At 36.4% G+C, this 22,035-nt stretch overlaps 1 pseudogene; it reads right to left on the reverse strand.

Moving 5' to 3' along the window:
• The window catches only part of LOC120768779, a 64,497-nt pseudogene that overhangs the window by 17,117 nt on the left and 25,345 nt on the right, over positions 1 to 22,035 (reverse strand).

Genomic DNA, 22,035 nt, shown 5'->3' on the forward strand with positions numbered 1-22,035 from the left:
CTGTGAGCACAGCAGTCGGATCTAACTAACTGGAACGGACACGCATTTTCATTCGGCCAAGGGCTGTCAACTCGGTACCATTCCTAGAAATAACATCAGAAATGTTTTCTGCCGCTACAATAACACCAACAATAAGATGCCTTCGTAACCCATATTTTCAACGAAAGAATTGATATTTTTTCTCACTACAGAGAAAAGTTCCTTCATAGAAAGTTACCTTTCTCTTTCGAGTTTAAAGCAATTATTTCCGATATTCTAGTGAAGTAGGATGAAATTTTTCCATTCTGAGTTTTAGAAATTTGAAGAAAATTCGATAAGAGAGGGCGTTGCTACTAGCCCAAATTTGTTTTTCATTGAACGTATGTGAAGTTTCATTTCACTCTGTTAACTCATTCTTTGTTCACAAGCCATTTAGTGTCGTCGTGTCAGAGTATTTTTTTACAATGGAAAAAATTTAATATCGTGCAGTAATAAAATTCTTGTTTTTAGATGGTGTATCGCCAAAAGAAATTCACGAACGGATGTTAAATGTGTATAGTGACTGCTCACCTATAATTAGAACAGTAGAAAGACGGGTTGCTGAATTTAAACGTGGTCGTACAAGCCTTGACGACGATCCACGTAAAGGATGTCCAAAAAGCGCATCAACACCAAAAATCATAGCCAAAATACAAGATATGGTTTTGGAAGATCGAGAGACTCTACACATCTCATTATTAGCATGGGCCATATTTTAAGTGAAATTTTGGGTTGTAGAAGGCTGTGTGCAGAATTGGTGCTGCATTCGATAACAATGGAACAGAACACATTCAAATGCGACTTTCTCAGCAACATTTGAAGTGTCTTGAAAAGGATAAAGTGGATTTTGTGCATCGATTCATCACTATGGATGGTTAACACTTGGGTCTATCCCCATGATCCTTAATCAAAACAAGAGGCTAAAGAGTGGTGTAAACCTGGTTGTTCGGCTTCGAAACGAGTTCGTGTTCGGAAATTGGCCAAGAAGGTTATGGCATCAGTTTTTTTTGGCGTGAGAAGAATTTTGTTTCTGGATTACTTGCAAACTGGTAAAACAATTAATTCTGAGTACTATTGAAACCATTTTTTACCAGTTGAAGTAAAAAACTCGTGAAAAAAGACCCGGGTTGCAGAAGAAAAAAATTCTTATTCATCAGGACAAGATGAAGGACATTCCGTGTCAGAAGAGCATTTTGAAAATGGCTAAAATCCATGAATTGAAGTTCGAATTGTTGAAGTATCCACCGTATTCACGAGATTTGGCTTCCAGCGACTTTCACTTGTTTCCAGAACTCAAAGCGTTTCTCATCAAATGAAGAGGTCATAACGGCTGTTGTAGCGTATTTTGCAGACCTTCCGAGATTATACTGAATAATAAAGTGTATTTTAAATTATAAAATTTTGTTTTTCTTATCAAACGAGAAAACTTACTGAACAATCTGGTATGTTCGACCGCAGCATTATAATTAATCTATGAACATTCTATTTCCTCTAATGAAACAAAAACCTTCTTCTTAGGGTATCTATGTAGTTTATAATAATTCTGAGAATGAAGTTTCTGTTTTCTTCATATTTCCAATAAAAACAAAGCAACAATTATATGTACTTCTAATAAAGCGATTTCGAGACGGTGGGCAATGATGAGTAGCATTGTTTCGAAAGGAAACGTTGCTTTATTTAGTACTACTTACAACATTGTTGGTTTCAACTATTTCAGAAGCAATAGAAGGTACGGTATAAGATAGTTGAGCATGCGTCCATACATTTGCAACCTCTCGATGCGCAGAATATGTGAAAAATTTGGCAGTAAATTAAAGGACTTGAACGTGACATACGTGACGTATAAGCAACTTTTGCAAATATCCCATTAGAATGTACATATATGACAACCTGAGTGAATATCACTAGTATTTTTGAAAGAATCGCCAACAAGCAAACTACTAAGAACTTACTTTGAAATGATACATACTAATGTACATATTACATTGGCTTTAATTTAATTTAAAGAATATAGCTAATATAACTTATAGCTATTTTTGAGTAGTTTGTACATATACATACATATATCTACCTCATATTATAATATATAAACAATTTGACTCAATCAAGTTTGTAGTACTCACCCACAATATCTAGGTAACCAACTTGACTTTTCATCGGATCCGTATTGATCTGACACATATACCAGCCTTTGTCCGCTTCTTTGACGTCACGTATTCTCAATATCCAAGCACGTTTCTCAGCATGGGTTATGCTCATTCCGTTATTTTTCTTTATAACGTGATTTTGTGTCGTCAGTATTGTTTGTGTGTCTACGCGCAGCTACGCAATCGGGCGATGACGCACAGGAAAGCGAGGGTGCGTGTTTGCGTATGGGTAAAGCATTATGCAAGACGTATCAACATTAATTTTCATATTAGCAAATAGTTCGTAGGCCGGAAGACGCGCATATTCATACATACATATGTACGTTGATTCATTAGTTTGTTTTTGTTTATTTGTATTTGCACAGGTGCGTATAGGTGGGCCGCGTATGCCGGTAGGTTTATTTATCCATTGGACGTGTAAATAGTTGTTTTGAATTTTCCACGGAGTTCCATAGGACGTTGGACACATGTGAATGTGTGAAAGTGTATGCGTAGTTTAGTATCAGTAAGGAAGGAAAAAAATAGAGAAGGAAATTCATAGGAAAATTGTTTGTTTACCTTTAGTTTAATAGTTGAGCGTTTCATTAGCTAGTGCTTCGCAGAGTTTGCATATACATTAGGGTGATTCAAAAAAAATTTTTTTTTTTTTTTCAATTGGTACTCGCAAAAATAGGTTCCTAGACACCTCTAAGAAAGCCTCTCCAAATATGAGTTTTTAATTGTAACGGGAAGGTCCTCCGCCTAACGGTTTTCTATTTTTTCTTATTATCAGATAGAAAAATTTATATCTCGCTTCCAACTACATGAAAAAATATCTTGTTAATTAGGTTTTGTAGGAAATTGAATGCTCTAAAATATGGTCTCGTATGATTTTTTCGTAAACCCAACCGTTTAAAAGATATTAACAGTTAAAATTTGATTATTTTTGAGAAAATTTTTTATTTCTTATTAATTTTATAACTCAATAAAAAAAAATTATTATGAATAGATTTTTGGAGAGGTATTCTTAGAGGTGTCTAGGAACCTATTTTTCAGAGTATCAAACGAAAAAAAAAAATTTTTTTTTTTGATCCACCTTAATATGCATTGATGTTTGACGATGAATATCTCGTAAACGCTTAACTTAATCGAAAAATCATAGTAGACCATTTTTATAGAGCAGTAAATTTCCTACAAAACTATGTGTTTTATCATTCATAATAATTTTTTTTCATTGAGTTATAAAATTAATAAGAAATAAAAAATTTTCTCAAAAATAATCAAATTTCAACCGTTAATATCTTTTAAACGGTTTGGGTTTTCGAAAAAAAATCATAAGACCATATTTTAGAGCATTCAATTTCCTACAAAACCTAATTAACAAGATATTTTTCAAGTAGTTGGAAGCGAGATATAAATTTTCTATCTGATAATAAGAAAAATAGAAAACCGTTAGGCGGAGGACCTTCCCGTTACAATTAAAAACTCATATTTGGAGAGGCTTTCTTAGAGGTGTCTAGGAACCTATTTTTGCGAGTACCAATTGAAAAAAAAAAAAAAAATTTTTTTGAATCACCCTAATATACATATATATATACACATACGTTCATGCCTTGCTAACATATACAAGTATATATAAATATATTTGTATCATTGATGACATAGTATACTGATAAATATATAAGTGTATTTATAAATCTTAATATTCCCCTGATTGCTTGCGGCTGTTGTGTGTCTCTCAATGAATCAGGTATAAGTACCATTATTTGAGGTTAAGGAGTTAAACAAGTTCATTAGGATGAATGGCTTACTTTTAGCGGTCAAATTAGTAGAAAATCATATGTAAACACAGTCATACAGCAAGCATATTGTTATCGATTTACATACGTTTATTTATTTGGTATTACATGTACATCCCATTAATAGGTCAAGACAAGACAAAAAATTTCTTTGCAAAAATTTAGTTTGGCTGATCTACTACTGTAACAGAAAATAGTAAAACTTTTTAATTTTAATTTCGCGCGAAAACCCATTTGTCGAAATATATTTTTTATATGTTGGTATGACTGCCAGTGACATCTGTGCCAAATATCACATCAAATTAATCATTAATGTTTAGCATACGCTTGTCTTTCTGAGGTACATTAAATGCATTCTGCGCTTTTTACAATGAGTGAAATTATGCAACAAAGAAGTTCCATTAAATTTTATTTGCGGATTCGAAGTTCTGGTGCCGAAACCTTCGGAATGATTATTGTTTGTCGCAAGCAAGTGTTTTTGATTAGTATAAATTGCTCAAAGATGGTCGAAAACGCATTGACGGCGAACCACGTCCAGGCCGGCCATAAACAGCAAATGATATAGTCAAATTGATAAAGTCAAATTTAAAAAAAAAATTGTAAAATTTTACACTTTTTTTTGGAATTTTTTTAGTTTAACTAGAAGATAAATTATTAAAAGATATGAATCTTTTTTAATTTTTTGTTTCCGATAGAAATTGCGACCTGCATCCTGTCCGTCGCCCGACCAATGCACATGCGAGATGCATCAGGCATTTGCTTCCCAAACGCAGACTATCAAAGCTTTCGTATCCAAAAAAATTGTGAATGATGCTTAAGTATACAACTATAAACCCTAGACATTTCGCTTTAATCAATAATCTCTTTACCTTGCAAAAAAATCCTCAAAAATCGATTTTTTGAAGCCTCTAAAGCAGGTTCCCCACTTAAGTAATGAAATATTATTGATTTTTGGTTTGCCGTTTGAATAATTGACCTAATGGTTAATGGTATAGAACTAATGTTTACAATCTTCTTTCGTTAACTTCATACCTACTGACTCATAACTCTTTGTGTGCATGTTTTATCATGTTTACTTTTTTTTAATAACTTACTTTTTAGGTTTGCAGATTATCGACAACATATTGTAGCACCGCTTCTCGCCCGACTAGTACTGTGACGTTTCGTAATGGCTCACCGAATTTAGGTAAATCTGTAAGGAGCAAATAATATTAAATATTTCCCTACTTAAAGGTATAGTTTTTAGCTTAGTTAAATTAAAGCATTCCTTTTGATACACTATTCTTAGAACCTCCTGTATCTGCTATTACGTTTCATCTTCTCTCTCAAACCATTTTGAGGTTTCGATGAAACTACTTATGTCTGATATGCTTTTAGTTCAAATCCATTCAAGGTTTGGTGCTTGATGGATTCCAAATGTTTTTTGTCGGATTTGCGCTAGAGCTGGGCATTCGCAGAGAAAGTGGAAATTTGTTTCCTTGTTCCCTGCTACTCCGCAGCCTCGGCAGATGTCGTTGTAGGGCATACCCATTTTGGACGCATGTTCCCCAAATTGCCAGTCCCCTGTTGTGGTAGTTGTTACTCTGTAAATACTTTTTCTTGACCTATTTAATAAGTCGTTGGTTCTTTTCCTGTCATATGTTGGCCATAATTGTTTAGTTATGACGCATTTTGTAATGTTTTTCTACCTGTTATTTGCAACTTCTTGAAATTGTCTATTGATCTCTCCTTTGATCGATCCTAGCGGGCTTGGTATTAGCTCCGCTAGAGATTGTCTTTAATTGATCTTAGTGCTCTCTTGCAGTTGTGAACTATACTGGAATTTGTCATGGGTGAAAACAAGGTCAGGAGCACTGCCTGGCTATCCGTAAATGTAGTTGCCTTATGTATATTCTCGTGGGTTTCTAATAGAACTTCGCAGGCTTTTTCTATGCCTAGTACTTCAGCTTGGAAGAGGCTAGCCGAGTTCGGTAGACATGTAGAGAGCTATATGCTATAGTTAATCGATCTGAATAATTTCTTCGGAGATTACATTGTTGCCTTAGAAATTAATCTATACCAAATTTCGTGAAGATACATTGTCAAATGTGAAAGTTTTCCATACAATAACTTAATTCCGATCGTTCAGTTTATATGACAGCTATATGTTACAGTGGTCCGATATCGGCAGTTCTGACAGATGAGCAGCTTCTTGAAGAGAAAATGACGTTTGCAAAATTTCGAAACAATATCTTAAAAACTGAGGGACTAGTTCGTATATATACAGACGGACAGACAAACAGACGGACATAGCTAAATCGACTCAGCGCAACATACTGATCGTTTATATATATACTTTATAGGGTCTCCGACGCTTCTTTCTGGGTATAAAAACTGGTTTGATCAGCTCAGTTAGCAGATTTAAATCCAATTGAGCATTTATAGACAATTTTCGACTAGAAAATATCAAAGAGAAGCCTTACAAGCTTGTTATAACTTTACTTAGCGATGATGTGTCCATCGGGTTTAATTCCAATGAAAATATATGAAAATTTGGTTCGAAGCATGCCAAAACGTCTTCGTGCAGTAAATCCAACCAACGTTTTGTATTTTTTTCCAAGTTTATACTTTCCTATGACTAACTTTATTCTTATTTTAAAATTAAGCAATAGTTGTACTTTTTATTCCTGTAAACGTACAATTATTGTAAGAATTGCTATTATTTATTTTAATAAATCTGCATTGGAATAACATTGGTTAAATTTAAGCTTTAATTTGATGTCTTGTGTATGTACCCACATGTAGCCCCAAGAGTAATTTCAGAAGAATCTAAATGGCTTGCATTGCAGAAATTCCTTAAAACAGCCACTTAAACATATTCACTCAGAAATGTTGCAACTAAATATGTGTCTGCTCACATGGAAACCATGCCAATGTGTGGGTGTTGCTTTTCTGTTATATTGCACTTTGAACGCTCCCACGTTTCAAGTAGTTTAAGTTTATTAAAAGCTTTACATTTTAATTAAAAATTTAAATACCCACACTACTACTCGAAACTATATGTTTCCGATTTAATTCAATGTCATTTAATTTGCGTAGAAAGTTTTGAGTGCAATTTTACCTTGCATTATTTTTGTTATTTTTCTAAACTTTATTTTTACATACAAACATAAGTGTGAAGACAATTGTATAATACATGGAAATTTTAGAAGTCAGAAATATATATTTTTGATATACATATTCACTGTGGTTAAAAATTCAGCAGAATTTTTGTAATTGCCTATTAAAAAATTAATAAAATAGTTATACTTGAATTTGATAGGTTGGTTTGATTGAAGCTATCGAATCTGATGAACTTTTCTGTAGATTGTATCGTAATGAACTGCTAATTTTCAAAAGCGGTGATTTAGCGAAATTTTCAGGATCCACTTGATGTAGTTTAACACATCTTAAAACATGATGGCCTTGACTTATGTGGGTTGTCGGTATATTTTTAGAGCTAAACGAAGTATAATAAAATATGACAGAAAAGACCATAAACAATAACTTTAGTATGTTAAATTGCAAGTACATCTTTGATATGAACTTCATAAGTATGGGATCAGTTCTACCCAACTTTCTGCTTACAGTCATAGTTTAGTTGAATCTTACGATTGAACTAGTACATAGCTGAGTGAAATTCAAACCATCATCCTCTTTTGAAGTGAATTTTAATGACCTCTTTTAGAAATAAACTGCTCCTTAGTCATTGCTATATTAAATGTCCATTGGTAGTTGATGCAGGATCACATTGAGCGCATCAGTCGGACACGACCTGATTGCACCCGTAACATCCGCACATGCTGCTCTTTGCATTCCATTTAATTTTCTGATGTTGTATTGTTTGTTTAGCGCTGGCCACCATATCAGAGCTCCATATGTAAGTATAGGTCTTATGACAGCCGTATACATCCACATGATTATACTTGGTTTGAGGCCCCAATTCGTGTTGACGATTTTCTTACAAGTATAGTAGGCCATGTATGCTTTGTTTATTCTTTTTTCTATATTTATTTTCCAGGACAGTTTGGTGTCAATCTCCAGACCCAAGTATTTAGCTGTGGGGGATAGAGTGAGTGTTATACCGTTTAGTACTGGAAGTTGAAACTGAGGTATTTTGGTTCTGCTTGTGAATAGCATCAGTTCTGTTTTGTTCGGGTTAACTCCTAGTCCATTGTTCTTAGCCCATAGGTTTAACCTTCGAAGTGCTCTTTCCATAATCTATTAATATTATTACTTACACATACACACAATTGCTTTGCCCGTCTTTCTTGACAACGAAGGTGTGTCATCAGGGCACTGGAGAAAAGGAATGTGGCTGTTCCAGCATGTAGATTTTGAACTACGAAGGGCTGCCCACTGGATGGAGTTATATCCCCCTAGATGAACTCCCAAATAATGGGGTTCTGTGCCAGGGGTATGCCGATTACATTGTCATAATGGCACCAAGTAAATTTTAGAATACTCTGTGCGACATAGTCAAAGGGAGCAAAGGGATGGTACAATACGGTAAGGTCAAATGTCAACCCGTGAAAAACTACCGTCGTTTTTTTTACAAAGCGAAAATCTCTTCCGGGCTAGAGGCCCCTAACATTTGGGGGCAGAAAGTTGGAGGCGTCTAAACAAGTCATATTCCTAGGCCTCCTTAGACTCAAACTTACGTTAAAAAAGGTGCTAATAATATGCAGACACTTAGCCGGTGTCTTTCCTGTGCCTGTAGCTTGCCCAACCGCAGTACTTGAAGTCATTCTGGAGCTCGTACCACTGCATGTAGTCATCATAATGGTAGCAAAGCATTCCATGCTGCTCGTGGCAGCAGAGGAGTTTGGCGAAGGGAAGAGAATATTACCTCAACAAATGAAGGTCTTAGGGGAAGACACACCACTAGCTCTTCTTCTAAGAGACGGCGTTGCAAAGAGGGTAAACTTTACAAAAAAGTTTAAAGTTATTCTCGACAGTAAGACGGATTGGAGTGATTCCACGCCACTGACGGGAAGCACTATCCAGTTGTGCACTGACAGACGGCTCGAAAACACCAGAAAGCATTGGATTAGGCGTTGTAGGACCGCAAACCAAACTATTTATACCAATGTGATGTATTTTATGATATGCATTTTAGTCCCACACCATAAAGCAGTTGCTCCGCATAGAGGAGAAAGTTGGAAGAATGCACCACGACAAGTTACTATTAGGAGACTTAGATATATGATTAACCCCCCTCGAGACAAATTCGTCTCCTTGTTTTAATTTTAAACTAGTAAGATTTTTTATTCCATTTTTTTTAAAAGTATACTTCATGAATATTGTTCTCCGTAAAATGCTCCGAAATTGAATATTTAAAGCAATATGAGATTTCACGAAGCACTAGTACCCTGTTTTACGGAGCACCACTTCACTCTTCTAAGCAGAGATATTTTCACACACTTTCATATGCTTTTGTGCTGTTCACGCGATGAAAACACCACAGAAACATGAGTGCGCATTTGTCAACAAAAGTGAATGATAAAATGCGTGAACATAAAGCAATAGCATACGAACACATACATATATTCCTTTTCATTCTCCAATATATGCACACAGCCATCGAAATGCCAAGTACTCAGTACAACGAGATTCTCTAAAAGCGATGCTGGAAGTGGAAGAGTAGAGTACAAGAGTGAAAAGCGATTTACAAAAGCGTAAAGATATGCGATAAGATTAAGTTTAGTCATTCGTATGCGATTAACTATTGTAAACATATGCACACGTATGCCTACGTACTCATATTTTGTATAACGTACATATGAATGATTATACACTGAACATCTGATATTTAGTTGCAAGTATTTATATATACAAATTATCAGCACGATCTATCATATGAAACCCGCATGATTTTTTTACACTTTTTACTGTCAAAACAAGCTAACTGTATTTGTTTACTCACTTGTTTGTACATTAAGCTCGAGTACAATTTGACGAAGTCATATTTTAACGTATTGCCTATGATGAGACCATAACTTTAGCAAGCGATAGATTTGTGGCTCATGCGACTTTGCAAGGTTAATAGCGGTTGTTGTTGTCATCGTCAGCAAGAAAGTTATTTCTTCTTCTTAATTGGCGTTGACACCGCTTACGCGATTATAGCCGAGTTAACAACAACAACAGCCAGTCGTTTCTTCTTTTCGCTACGTGGCGCCAATTGGATATTCCAAGCGAAGCCAGGTCCTTCTCCACTTGGTCCTTTCAACGGAGAGGAGGTCTTCCTCTTCCTCTGCTTCCCCCGGCGGGTACTGCGTCGAATACTTTCAGAGCTGGAGTGTTTTCGTCCATTCGGACAACATGACCTAGCCAGCGTAGCCGTTGTCTTTTAATTCGCTGAACTATGTCAATGTCATCGTATATCTCGTAAAGCTCATCGCTCCATCGAATGCGATATTCGCCGTGGCCAACGCGCAAAGGACCATAAATCTTTCGCAGAACTTTTCTCTCAAAAACTCGCAACGTCGACTCATCAGTTGTTGACATCGTCCAAGCCTCTGCACCATATAGCAGGACGGGAATTATGAGTGACTTATAGAGTTTGGTTTTTGTTTGTCGAGAGAGGACTTTGCTTTTCAATTGCCTACTCAGTCCGAAGTAGCACCTGTTGGCAAGAGTTATCCTGCGTTGGATTTCTAGGCTGACATTGTTGGTGGTGTTTAAGCTGGTTCCAAGGTAGACGAAATTATCTACAAATTCAAAGTTATGACTGTCAACAGTGACGTGAGTGCCAAGTCGCGAGTGCGACGACTGTTTGTTTGATGACAGGAGATATTTCGTCTTGCCCTCGTTCACTGCCAGTCCCATTTTCTTCCTTGTCCAGTCTGGAGAAAGCAGACCTAACGGCGCGAGTGTTGAGGCCGATGATATCAATATCATCGGCATACGCCGAATGAAACCTCGTTTGGTATCGAACGGCTCGGAGAGGTCCTTCCCGATTCTGACGGAGCTTTTCGTGTTACTCAACGTCAGTTTACACAGCCGTATTAGTTTTGCGGGGATACCAAATTCAGACATCGCGGCATAAAGGCAGCCCCTTTTCGTGCTGTCGAAAGCAGCTTTGAAATCGACGAAGAGGTGGTGTGTGTCGATTCTTCTTTCACAGGTCTTTTCCAAGATTTGGCGCATGGTGAATATCTGGTCGGTTGTTGATTTTCCAGGTCTAAAGCCACACTGATAAGGTCCAATCAGCTTGTTGACGGTGGGCTTTAATCTTTCACACAATACGCTCGATAGAACCTTATATGCGATGTTGAGGAGGCTAATCCCACGGTAGTTGGCGCAGATTGTGGGGCCTCCTTTTTTATGGATTGGGCATAGCACACTTAAATTCCAATCGTTGGGCATGCTTTCGTCCGACCATATTTTACAAAGAAGCTGATGCATGCCCCTTATCAGTTCTTCGCCGCCGTGTTTGAATAGCTCGGCCGGCAATCCGTCGGCCCCTGTCGCTTTGTTGTTTTTCAGGCGGGCAATTGCTATTCGAACTTCTTCATGGTCGGGTAATGGAACGTCTGCTCCATCGTCATCGATTGGGGAATCGGGTTCGCCTTCTCCTGGTGTTGTGCATTCACTGCCATTCGGAAGGTTGGAGAAGTGTTCCCTCCATAATTTAAGTATGCTCTGGGCATCGGCGACTAGATCACCTTTGGGGGTTCTACAAGAGTATGCTCCGGTCTTGAAACCTTCTGTAAGCCGCCGCATTTTTTCGTAGAATTTTCGAGCATTACTCCTGTCGGCCAGCTTATCAAGCTCTTCGTACTCACGCATTTCTGCCTCCTTCTTTTTCTGTCTACAAACGCGTCTCGCTTCCCTCTTCAACTCTCGGTATCTATCCCATCCCGCACGTGTTGTGGTCGAACGTAACATTGCGAGGTAGATAGGCTGTTTTCTCTCCGCTGCGACACGGCACTCCTCGTCGTACCAGCTGTTCTTTTGCACTTTCCGAAAACCAATGGTTTCGGTTGCAGCTATACGTAAGGAGTTTGAAATGCCGTCCCACAGTTCCCTTATACCAAGTTGTTGACGAGTGCTCTCAGAGAGCAGGAGTGCAAGCCGAGTAGAGAATCGTTCGGCTGTCTGTTGTGATTGCAGCTTCTCGACGTCGAACCTTCCTTGTGTTTCTTGGCGTGCATTTTTGGCTGTACAGACCATTTGGCTGCATTTACCGACCATGGAGCCAAATATACCTTCTTTGCCCACCCTGGCGTTAAAATCGCCAAGCACGATTTTGACATCGTGGCGGGGGCAGCTCTCATAAGTGCGCTCCAAGCACTCATAAAGGCATCTTTGGTCATCGTCCTTCTCTTCCGTCGGGGCGTGGGCGCAAATCAGCGATATGTTGAAGAACCTCGCTTTGATGCGGATTGTGGCTAGACGTTCATTCACCGGAGTGAATGATAGTACTCGAACGACGAAGTCTCTCTCCTACACCACGAATCCCACACCAAACTTGCGCTCCTTTATATGGCCACTGTAGTAAATGTCACAAAGACCTACTCGTCTTTGTCCTTGTCCCGTCCATCGCATTTCTTGGACGGCGGTGATGTCAGCCTTTATTTTCACGAGGCCATCAACCAGCTGGGTAGCGGCTCCTTCTCAATTAAGGAACCGGATATTCCAGGTGCATGCCCTTAAATCGTAGTCCTTATTTCGTTTGCCGTGGTCGTCATCAAAAGGGGGGTCTCTCATCCGAGGCTGGTTGTTACTTTTAATTGGGGGTGTTTTTTACGTGGCGGGTCCCAAACCCAGCGCACAACCCTATGTAGGGGATATTTCGCCTTCTCACTTTAGCTCGCCTTCAAACGGATGTTCTTAGGCTACCCAGAGGATACTTGGTCAAAGACCGGAAGTAGTGAGCTGCTTGAGTCATATGTAAAAGAATCGTTTCTGGTCACTCCCAAGTGAATGGCGATCAGAGAACTTCCTCACTTGCGTGAACTTCTACACATGACTCCATCCTCCAAGTTATTTATAATACCAAATTGAGCTACTCAAGCTACACATTTCAAATTTATAGGCTATATCAGACTCTGTTATTGTTGTTGTTGCTGACGTGACTTTACGTTAGCAGCTGCTTATAACTACGGACAGAGTCAGTTGGTAGAGAGCGAAGTCAACATGTGGGTGTATTAGGTTGGAAAAGTATTTATATATAAAAATGTACATATTTCAAATGATTACCCTTAATTTTGTAAACAAATGATATATTTTACTAATTTATGTGGTTCTGTAGATATTTGATGCATGTCTAAGCCTATATGTATACTTGTGTGTTCATGTCGAATTTTTTTTACTACGCCACTTGTGAGACGGCGAGTAAATGGTAATAAACACCATGTTTTCTTTTCTTCTTTGAAAGTTTGAATTTTTGTTCTCTCTCCATTTTCGGTATATCTAGCTTTCCATTATACCATGTACACATAACGTCTATATAAGTATTTTGTCCAAATGAGAGTATTAAAATGACATTGAGGAAGCTGTTTTTTTTTAAATTAGTGTGTCTTTGTGCACAAAATGTATAAAATCGGGAGAAAACTTGTCTTAGTCCTCATGCGAGTATAATTGTGAGGTACTTAATCGAAACTTGGAAAGCATTTTCCCAGCATTTATACTGGCAAGTTGCAAGTGTATCAAATTTTCGGATACACCCGAATTAGACCTTTTCTTACTTGTTTCTCCTTGTTCGGTATATCTAATTTTTAGGTATTTCAATCGATGTAGTATCAATAAAGTTTGCTATAAATGTTGATTGCTATAGTCGATGACGGCCATATTAGCCCACATATCAATGGATTACCAAGTTTAGGAATTTCACTAGACACAATACCGCTGAAGATGCGAATGATTTGAGTAAGGGTACTGACTTTTTCAAATTTATTTACCTGAATACTTCAATGTATATTGAAAATTGTCAGAAATGCGGCTTGAATGCTACAAAAAAATCATACTTGCATTGTATTCAGACTGGTTATAAAAAATGGATCTATTACGACAATTCTGAACATCAAAAATCATAAGTGACAACAGCAGATAAACCAAATCTACGGTAAAACCAAACATCCATGACGTCAAGGGAATGCTCTGTATTTGATTAGATTAAAAGAGTTTATAAAACCGATGAAACTATTGATTAGGAATACTACCAACAACAACTCATTGAATTGAAGCGAGCCATATGCCAAAAAATGCACGAGGCAGCAATTTTCCACCATGGCAATCCTCGGCCTTATGTTACTTTATAGCCCAGACTTAGACCCTTTTGTGTACCATATAGCTACTATTCGGACTGACTTACAACTATAAGAATAAAAGTTTATTACCTCTATTTAAATATGATTTTCGCTCTTATTCATCTTATATTACGTTTTATACTCACCTTTATCAGGTAATAAATTCGTAGATGCGTCATCTCTAATATCCTCGAGCAACTCTTCATGATTTTTCATCTCTACGATGGATAAGCAAGGAGCGATAAATTGAATTCAGTAAAGTTATAGCAATATCATGTCGACGACGATGTCCCCAAAAGCGCATCAGCGAAAAACTATCACACATATTAAGGGATGACAGCAGCATAGTTGAAATGTCATAGGTAATTTGTCACAAACACACCGGTTTCAAGTGGATGTTGATCAATTAATGAAAGTACATCAAATGTAAAAGAAAATAAATTAGTGAAATTATAATACGACTTTACATATATATAATATTAATTAACCTTTGCTGCAAACTAATGAGACACGAACTGCTTCTCAATCGAGAAATATATCTGAAGCCAAAATAAGTCATGAATAAATGGGTAAGGGCTTACTATAATACGGATTTTACTCTCTTAATGCTAAGAATTGTTAATTTTTTAATTGTGCGCTTAAACTTCCACCTCTATACTTATAAAATGAGTCATCCAATTTGAGGTACTTTTTTCAATAACTTTTTGTTTTTTTTTTGACAGATCCCGCGTGAGTCATGCCAAGATTTCATGTTATTTTTGTTCAGTATTGTATGGCGTTTCCTTATTGAACGACTTACCCATGAACAACTTTTACTAATCGCGTACCGAGTGTACAATTCGCAACATCATCACCCATCTTGAGGCCCAGCATTCAATACTGGATAATATTCGGCCGATAAATTTGACTGACTGGACGTAATCTCCAGCACGTAGTAAAAAAATATAGCAGCATTGAGAAAGTATACGATCTAAAATTTAAAGCGCACCAAATATAGTTTGTGCAAGAAATGAAGCCTGTCGACCTTTCCAAGCGACATCTCTTCGCTCTATCGGCTCTTGAAAAGTTAGAAGAAGATTCGACGTTTTCATTGCTGAGACCCATTTAACCTAAAATAATGCCGGTGAAATCGTAACCATCAATGGTGACCATGATAACCGACTGCTTGATATCCGAAATTGAAGAATTAACAAGACGGCGCCACTTCCCACACATAGCATTAATTAATGGATTTATTGTAAGAACGCATCAGTGAGGAAATCTTCTTCTCCTTTCCTGGCGTAGATACTGCTTACAAGGTTATAGCCGAGTTGTCAACAGAGGGCCTTTTCTTCCTTCTACAATGTAGGGCCAATTGAAGCTCTTCCGTTCCGCGGGTTCTGCGTCGAATATTTTCAGAGCTGGAGGGTTTTCTTCCATGACCTAGACAACGTAGCCGCTGTCTCTTAATTCGTTGAACTATGTTGATATCTTGTACAGCTCATCGTCCCATCGTCAAAGGACGATAAATCTTTCGCAGAACCTTTCTCTCGAAAACTTGTAAAGTCATCCCATCAGATGTTGTCATCGTCCATACCTTTGCACCACGAAATCGCTCAATAAAAGCAACAAAAGCTTTTGGCCACTGTGGATGGTATACTATATACAGAATTTAGTGACCACATTTCTAACATAAATATAAACTCCGGTATAGTGAAGATAGCAGTAATTTCAGCCTTTTATGAAGGAAAAGCTGGTCTATTGGCAAGTCCTTTCAACCAGCAAAATCAAGTGATTCCTAATAAGAGCAAAAAGCATACTGACTGGTGGCTACATGTACATTTGGGTATAAGTTCATATATAGATGTTTGTGTTCAATGAACATTTGTGCCGACATTTGTGCCGAGTCATAGCATTGCATATACGGACAATGCAGTAGACTACAGCAAAAATTATCTGTAAAATGCCAGACAAGTAAACAAAAGTCACATTTAAACAGTATATACATATGTATGTGGGGAACCCTTGCAAGTTATGCAAACAGTTCTGTTAACTCATGTATGTACATACTCTTGTAGTTTTATGAAGCGTTTTGTTTTATGTTCTACTTATAGTAGACACTTCTAGTTGTGAATATCTATATCTACGTGAAGTACATTGTATTCTACTTCCCATGAAATATTAAAGCGCAACAAGTGGTTATGTAAGCATTGAGCATAATTGACCTTAACATTTTATGATAAACAATTTGCCGCATAGTTGCATGTTGAACGGTAAATAACACTGTGGAACATTTTTGGGATTATTGTCTGGAGGGTGAGAAATTCCAAGTCAGGGTGATGGTAGGTACTAGGTCAGTATAGTAAAACCCTCAAAGGGTTTGGCGTTCGTATGTGTCAGTTTTTTTTATGAACTTTTAAATTTTTTCCTTATCTTGATGTTTTTTCGCTTAGTTGTAACATTTTGGCAAAAACGTAGTTTAAAATAACTCGCGAACCACTATTGTCTAGTTTTCCAATCCATTTGACGGTTGTAGCAGCTTTTATACACTATATTTGGTGCCCAATTTTCGTTCACTATAACACAAGAAAAAATTTAAAAGGTCATAAAAAAAACTGACACATACGAACGCCAAACCCTTTGAGGGTTTTACTATACTGACCTAGTACCATCACCCTGACTTGGAATTTCTCACCCCCCAGATTAGCTGTTGTACTGTGTAATAAGGGTCATAAAGTATCTACATATATAATTAGAGTATGGGTTCCTTGTTGTAACTCAGAATATATTATTCAGAATATTTAACATTTTTAATAATGCTCGTTTTTAGTGTGTTTAGATTATTTTATTCGGATTCCGTCTAATTAACCGGTTCATTTAAAAGAGTCAAGTCTCTTGTAAGGAGTTTAAAAATTATTTATACTTACGAGTCTGTTCTGTTCTGTTTCGAGGTCACTCAGATCAAATTAAGCTCATTATTGTGATAAATGACAAAAGCTGGATTTGGTTAAAATTTTACGAGTTTTCTTTTCTTTTTGTTTGCAACCCAAACATATAAGTATACAAGTATAATATATACAGAAACAATGCCCGTAAACATTTTTCATTGCACCATTCGAATGCTACTATTGGCAAGGAGACAGAAAGTACAGCTCGGTTGTCGTATTTTTGAAAACAAACCAAACAAATTTACCAGGCACAACCGAATGAAGCTTTCGTTTGTCTAAAGATTGCTTCCTTCAGTATCCTCCTTGCTCTGTTTTCATTCATTGCTGTTATTGTTTTGGCAGTTAAGGCAGGAAGTAAACATTATTGATGATATGTTGTCCACATACGCACTCAGCTTCAGTCACATTCAAGGAACCAAATCCTTTACAAATCTTTTGCATACACATAGATAAGCAAGCGATTCATAGGATATACTAAGGCGTTCAAACATACACTTTGTGTTATCATAAAAGGAACAGAAGCTTCTGCAGTCAAAATTGTGCAACATCAAATGTTGATAACAGTTGAAGAGCAAAGCAAATATGTGTGCTGAGTATGAGTGCATTTGGCATGTCTATGTTAAACCTTCCTACTAAATGAAATGATGACATTAAGTTTCGTGACATCCTGGTAGTCGAAACGATTTATTTCACAGACGTTAACGCGACGCTGTTTTTCGAAAAAATTTAGCGATTTTGGAACCAATCGTGTTCTTAGTCCCAAATGATCTTTCAAAATGGTTTTTATTAATCGCTTCGATATTGCAAGGATCGACGATCTTATTTCAAAAGAGACATAATGTGGTCTAGCATTATATTAATGATAATGATACTTGAAGATCTCGCATCAATCGATTTTTCATTTCAATAGTAACCTATTTATTTTGGTACAGAATCTGAAAAGCAAATATAATAGTTTGTTTTCTTCTTATATTGAATATCAATGGCTAGAGTCTTGGCAGGAACGAGTTTTATCTTGTTTGATATATTTTAACTACTAAAATAATTATTAATTGTAATGCTTTGACATTAGGTATAAGAGGTCACTGTAATAAGGGGAATGTGTTGGCTGAAAATTTTCGGAGAGTGGATATAACGACATCTAACTTTGACGTTAAGAGTAAATATAAGCTTACATTTGTAGAAAATGCGTGAATAAGGTGGCTTCAAAATTATAGCGCACTCAAAGTACTCAATAATCAACAAAAGTTTGTTTTTTAAATCACGATTTTACAAACTGGAAGTGAATAAAAATGTAAAGTAACTAAAAACACATATGCTGATAACACAAAGTACTAGTTGCTGCCGGTCCTTCTTCTTCTTTAGCAACCATAAATTTAACAGTGCAATCTCAATATTCTTGTGGCAATAGCTTTTATGTATGGTCTTAAGCCAAGGAAGGTGAATTTGTGATTTACATATTTAGACATAAATCTTTATAAATAAATATTTATAGAAATTTCTAAATCTTGTGGTATACACTTTTTCCTGGTATTTAACTTAACTTTACTCCAACATGAGCGACCAAAACACATGTATGACGGATACGTGACTTCAAGTAGTACATCGCAAAAAATACCGGGTTTTCCAATAGTTTTCCAAGTTTTGCTGAGAACCGCAATTTGTCGAGTCAAAGACGTATTTTAGAATTGGGACTGCATCCGTATACAATTGTTTTGCCTTGGGACTACTTGAAGACGATAACAATTTTTTTTAAATAATCATCTTCTTTAATGGGGCTGACTTCCTTCTGAGCGGTGCACGTGCAACAAACAAATTATTGCCAGAGAAATTAACTGGCCTTCAAGAAGTTATAAATTAACACTATAAGACTACATCTTCTGTCTGTAAATTAGTGGAGGCCATTTGAATGATATTATATTCAGATTTTAATTGTAGCGATTATTTAAAGAATTCAGATCACTCTTATTGCCAAACCCTGTATATTAAGTATATAAGTCCGCGCATTTGATATAATAACATAGATATATTAAATGTAGATATCTATTTTATGCATTTATTGCATTACCCCTACAAATGCAATTCGTCGTTGTCAGCTTTAATAAAATTTCTCTTCTAGTTGAAATTACTGCAACTTCTCTCGACATATGCTATGCTCCCAAAAACATAAACACGGAATTTATTTAAGAAAATAACACATTTATTTATATGAATACCAGTGTACTTATATATACAAATAAACGAATATGAAAGGTGGGGTATGTTTCGAAATACTACTACTTGTTTCACTTGTTTAAATTGAAAGTTAAGAGTTTTTAACATTGGAAGCTTGTTTTTAGTGCAAAAACAGAAACATTCGCAAAAATAATTTAAACTTGGGAAATTACGAACACAATAATATGTTTATTTACACGATAAATGTATTCATTTGTGTACTCATATTAGATTATAATCGTTTAGAAGCAATTCAGGCATGAATAATAAATATCTACTCTGCCGGTGTGCGACTGCGTTAAGTACATACATAAATAAAATGTTAAACTTATATTTTAGGTCAATACATTAACTCATTTAAGTGGCTTAACTTGTTAGTTTTAAACTGCGAATATAATCATACAAAATTAATGATGATTTCTAAATACTAATTAGGGTATAAATTCAAACAGCGTAAAAATCAGACTTGTTTTTAATACTTAAATATTTTGTAATTTTACTTATGGGCTATAAAGGGTCATCCATTTCGAGGTTTCCTACTTAAAAAAAAAATACAGAAACTTCAAATTTAATTAAGAATGTTTGTTACCATCCAAGGGACATTTAGTTTTTGAAGATACTCTCTTTTAAAAGTTGGCTGTTGCTACTGGTCGATCGGTTGAATTAATTTTTTGATTTCCCATTCGAGCATCTTGAGTGGTAACTGGCAAATTACATGCGTGATGTTTTCCTCCAAAGCTTGAAATGAAGCGGCATTGTCCTCATAGACTTTGGACTTTACACATCTCCACAGGAAAAAGCCCAATGGTGTAATATCACCCGATCTTGTTGGCCAATCGAATAGCCCAAAACGTTAAATTATCTGCTCATCGAATTATTCTCTCAATATGCGATGTGTGGGAAGTGGCGCCGTCTTGTTGAAACCAATCTCGCCGAGATCAGGAGCTTCAATGTCAGATAACAAATAGTCGATTATATTGGCGCGACAACGGTCGCCATTGACGGTTACTTTCTTAACGGCATCATGTTTGAAGAAATATGAATCGATGATTCCAGCGGCCTACAAACCACACCAAACCGTTTTTTTTGGATGAAATGAGAGCTCTGGAATCTCTTCAAGTTGCTCTTTGTCCCAAATGCGACAAGTTTGCTTATTTACGTACCCATTGAACCAGAAATGGGCCTTAGCGCCAAAGAAAATTTGTTTTGAAATTGTCGGATCTTCTTAGAACTTTTCAAGAGCGAAACGATGTCGGTTAGGATGGTCCAGCGGCTTCAGTTCTTGCAAAAGCTGTGTTTTGTATGATTTTAATTTAAGATCTCGACGTAAAATGCGCCAAGTCGTTCCATATGTCAGTTCGAGTTGTTGCGAACGATGTCGGATCGACTCTCCATGATCTTCATGTACATTCTCAGCTACATCTGCTCCTTTTTTCTTCACTGCGTGCTGGACTTTGTCTATTCGGTCAAATGTTATCCAATAATAAGTGCTGGGTCACAAGATAGGTGATGATGTTGCGAATAGTACGATCAGAAGGCCGATTACATTGACCATAAGTTGATCGAGGTGCGCTGAAAAAGTTCCTTGCAGAACATGAATTTTTATAATAAAGTTGAACGAACGTAAACATTGTTCGTAGGTCTTTCCAAATGCCAAATATACTAAACAAAATTAACTTGACAGCTTGACACGAGTCACGCGTGATCTGAAAAAAAAAGGTTATTGAAAAAAGTACATCAGATCACCCGTTATTACCGACATGACGAAAGGGTAAATTACATTAATTTTTGAGAAATATTTTACTGCTTTAAGGTTATTAGGAGTAAGTGAAAGGTAATAAAAAACAAGTTAATTGTATACAAATCTTCACATTGGCATAATACATGGCGAATACGTAACTTGCAATTATAGTCACTATGTTTATATTAAAGAGATTTTGTTACAAATTAGATCGATATTTGTTAAATGCATTTGTACTTTTGTATATCAATTTTTTTTTAATAAAAATTACATACTATAAGATCTGATAACTGTAACCACTTAGTTTGAATGTCGCCGGGCTCCAATTTTTTTTATAGCCATGCAATATTTAATATGTTATTTAAACAACTAACCCACTTAAAACCCACACTTCAATTCCCTTGTTTCTTCACTTACTATATGCACCCAACTGAAGCATTTTCACTTCCCAATTGCAATTATATTCGCGCTAGAACTAACAATATTTGTTGGAAAAATTTATAACAAAAACTTCTGTTAAGACAAGTCGTGAGGCATTACAATGGTATTATAGTTACTTGTCCTTTGTCCATGCAGAAAAGTTCTTCTCTTCAAGTTCGAGTCATCGCATAGAAATTTTTATATGAATGTCGCCAACTAGTCGAGAGTCGCAGCCACGTAGTTTCTAAAATGTAACGATATCTTATGATACATTTGTGAAAAAGTATGTAAATAGAAATGCATGAGCAAACAGGTCGCTATTGAACTATTGGAGAAGTTTGTAACAGTTTTAATAATAATTTTTTCTTCTCAAGGAATCGCGGACACGGTTTATCTAGCGAATAGAATTTTTGGCTTTAGTTTTTATAAATGTATATGCTAGTAGAAATAATCCATTGACGAAACATTATTATTTTCAAAAGGACAATTAAGAGCACAGCAATTATTTACAAAAAGCGA

The sequence above is a fragment of the Bactrocera tryoni genome, chromosome 2 (assembly GCF_016617805.1).
Source record: "Bactrocera tryoni isolate S06 chromosome 2, CSIRO_BtryS06_freeze2, whole genome shotgun sequence".
Lineage (NCBI taxonomy): Eukaryota > Metazoa > Arthropoda > Insecta > Diptera > Tephritidae > Bactrocera > Bactrocera tryoni.